Source organism: Asparagus officinalis, chromosome 3 (assembly GCF_001876935.1).
Source record: "Asparagus officinalis chromosome 3, Aspof.V1, whole genome shotgun sequence".
Taxonomy (NCBI): Eukaryota; Viridiplantae; Streptophyta; class Magnoliopsida; order Asparagales; family Asparagaceae; genus Asparagus; species Asparagus officinalis.
This window is the reverse complement of record NC_033796.1, coordinates 60794251-60797688: the sequence shown is the minus strand read 5'-3', so window position 1 is coordinate 60797688 and position 3438 is coordinate 60794251. Positions and strand designations below refer to the sequence as shown.

The following is a 3438-nucleotide window of genomic DNA, read 5'->3' as shown; positions in this document are numbered from 1 at the left end:
TTGGCGGTAGCCCGTTTGGGCCCGGCAGAGTGGTGCCTTTGATCGGCGCTCCGGCGATCCCCGGCGGTAGAGCCGTACGCGTGGTTTGATTTATTAAGTAGTGTGGCTTGTGTTTTTGGTTTTACTAGTTTTTACACACGTGCAATGCACGTGATTTAATACCATGATTAAGTATTTTTGGCAGTTTGTGCTCATTTTTTTCTTTAAACTCTTACATCCCGATTATTTTTTTATGTTTGTTTAAATGGGATACACCCAATTTAAATTTTCATGTTGATATTTGAATTGACAAAAAACAAATATAATTTAAAAATAATTTGAATTTTCATATTATTTTTGACCGATATGAAACTAAGCATTATTTGAGAAAGTATAACATTGCAAAGTAAAAAATATTAAAATAGTGTTATACAAGGAAGGTGAATATTTAAAACCAATATGGCAAAATGATTGATTTAAAGTATGTTAAAACGATGCAAAAGAGAATATGAAGTTTATTCTTAATCATTGATAGACTTCATAAAAAAATATAAATTAAAGATTAATGCTAACTATAGTATAGACTTCATAAAAAATATAAATTAAAGATTAATGCTAACTATAGTATACTTTTATATGATAAAAACATCCACATAAGAATATAAAAGTACTAAAAAAAATTCATGAAACTCCCTTCTAAAGATTCCTAATTTCACTCAAAATAATTAAAATATTCTATAAAATATTCATAAAATATTGTTTTTATTTCTTCTATTTTATTTTTTATTGAGTTAAGATCAATCCTTCTTCAGGTTTATCATTTATCATTTCTCGGACAATTCTAGAGTATTGTCTTCATCATCTACATCAATTGTGACATCAGGCTAATTTTGTATTTTTATGCTATTATCTTTCCTAGGCTCGTTAATTTTTTATCAGCTCATTTAACTTTACAAAGAAGTCAAATGTACTTATGATGTTCAACACAAACTGCTCAAAATAGACTTTGGTTTTTTTTTCTATTTCAATGAGAATAAATATTAATTTCATATATATAAAATTCTTTGTGTTCTTAATTTATTACTTAAATAAATTAGAAGCTATCTCTTTATTTTCCTCTAAAATGAATTCTTCTGATGTGCATCCAATAAGAATTTCTGTTATTTCAATAATATTACCTTTGCTCTCTATCCCTGATTTTCCATAAAGATCTAAACTAAATACCTGCATTATTCATTACCAATTTCTCTTAGATTATAATATTAATATTTAATTTGAAGAACACAGTATGGAATTTATGAATACTTACTAATTTTTCTTATGTCTTCCATGGAGATTTTTTCTTTGATTAGGATAAAGTTATTAAATTATTTTTTAATGTAACTCATTCAGTGCTTCATTAATAGATATGTCTTATGTTAATGCCAATTCAAGTGATTCATTGACGTTTTCTGAATTTTAGATTTATTTCCATCACTTTCCCATTTGCAATGGAAATAACTCAATTCTTTTAAAGTTATCTCTAAATATTCTAATACTTTCTCCATATGTAATTTCTTGTATTCTTTTACCCTATAAATATTATTAACGTCAAAGATTAAAGTTTCTAAATTAAAATCAATTAATGCTAAGGTATAATATTATAGTGTTTTATCATTTCTATGGATTTAAACATCTATCAATTAATGTTACGAATGTATTTTGGCTACCCTAACTTATTACTAAAATTATATGAAATTACTTTAATTTATATAGTGCCGATAATTTTTAATCTATGATATTTTAAAAAATTTATCCATTAAACCGGATGTTTTTAATCAATTCTTATTGTTTTTGTTTACCAGTATCAACTTAGACTATTCTTAGATGCTGAAAATGGATAGTAAATCCCTAAATTAAAAATACCAAACAATTACACTTTTCTTTGCCAAGTTTTAAAATTTTAGCCCATTTTTGTGGTTTTGAACTTTGAGGGTGTGATTTATAATTTTTAAAAATTTGAAAGAGTTTTTAAAAAAAAATTACTTTTAAATTTGGTAGTTGTAAATTCTATGTTTCATGTGTTGGTGGTAATTTTTTAAATGTTAGTATATTTCTTGTAACTCTAAAATTTTGAGGGTGTCTTTTGCAATTATTAAAACTATAGATTAATTTTGAAAAATATTAAATTTTAGCGGTCTACCAATCGACAAATTTGATGTGTGCTAGTTAAAAATTTTGAAAATTTAGAGTTTTTTTTACAAATTTTAAAATTTGAAGGAGTTTTTAAAATTTTTGAGGTTAATTTTGGTAAATTTTAAATTTTTAGGTGTCTAAGGGTAATATCTTGAATTCATCTTATTTTATTTATAAATTTTAGAATTTTAGGGTGGCTTTTTATAATTTGAACTTTTGAAGGTGTTTCTATAATTTTTGAGATATTGAGGGTGTTAATTAAAAAATTTAAATTTAAATGTCAAAAATTTTAGGTGTATCATGGTAATCTCTTGAATTCATCTGTGTTGTTTGTAAGTTTTAAAATTTTAGAATTTTAATGTGCTTGTCTGTAATTTAAACTTTTGAGGGTGTTTCTATAATTTTTGAGACATTGAGGTGTTAACTGTAAATTTTAAATTCTTTGCAAACTGATGTTAATTTTTTAATTTCATGTTTTTTATTTTAAGTTTTGAGACATTGGGATGATTTTTATAATTTTGAACTTTTTAGGGTCTTTTCTGCAATTTTAAAACTTTTTATGGTTTTTTTACAATACTTCATGTATTATAATATGTTATCTACTTGTAATTTCTTTATCTTAACAAACTAATATCATTTTTATGTTTTATATATTTTATTAATATTAGTTTTTTTAAATTGTTAAGCTAAACATGGTTCACATAGGATTAGGATAAGATATGATTATGATTAGGATAGATTAAGATATAAATAAAATATTCAAAATAGTGAAGGGTAATATTGACCATTGAAAATTAGAATTTGATTATAGATAAGGTAGTTCAAACTATAAAGGGGTATATTTGTCTAAAAAAGATTTTCCGAACTCGTGCTTTTAAAGGGAGTATGATAAATGCGCCGAGAAAAGTTAAAAGCAGAGCTATGAATGTATAAAACAGAGAAAATATAAAAACTGCATCCTGAAACATGTGAGCAAAAGCAAACCCATAACCTTCCTATATGTACATCAAAGATCCTGGCATATACAATAAGAACATATATGATCAAAATCCAAATCCAATGATAATTACGCCTGATGAAGCCTAATTAACTCCAACTCCTAGCCTAATTAAGCCTAGCCCTAGCTAAAAGTAAGCATTAAATAACCCTACGCTTTTGGATCCTTAATGGGGCAGTATGCGAAAATTTCAGAACGAAATTAAGGAATTTAGGAAATGTAAGAATATTCACATATGCAAATATCATAGCTAATGTTATTTGAAATCTAATAATCAAGAAATAAAG

The 3438-nt window shown here is 25.3% G+C and overlaps 1 protein-coding gene across 4 annotated transcripts in view; it reads right to left on the bottom strand.

The window, feature by feature from the left end:
- LOC109834219 (probable ribonuclease P/MRP protein subunit POP5) overlaps positions 1–3438 on the bottom strand; it is a 9265-nt gene that overhangs the window by 1183 nt on the left and 4644 nt on the right. The gene's annotated exons all lie outside the window — the stretch shown is intronic.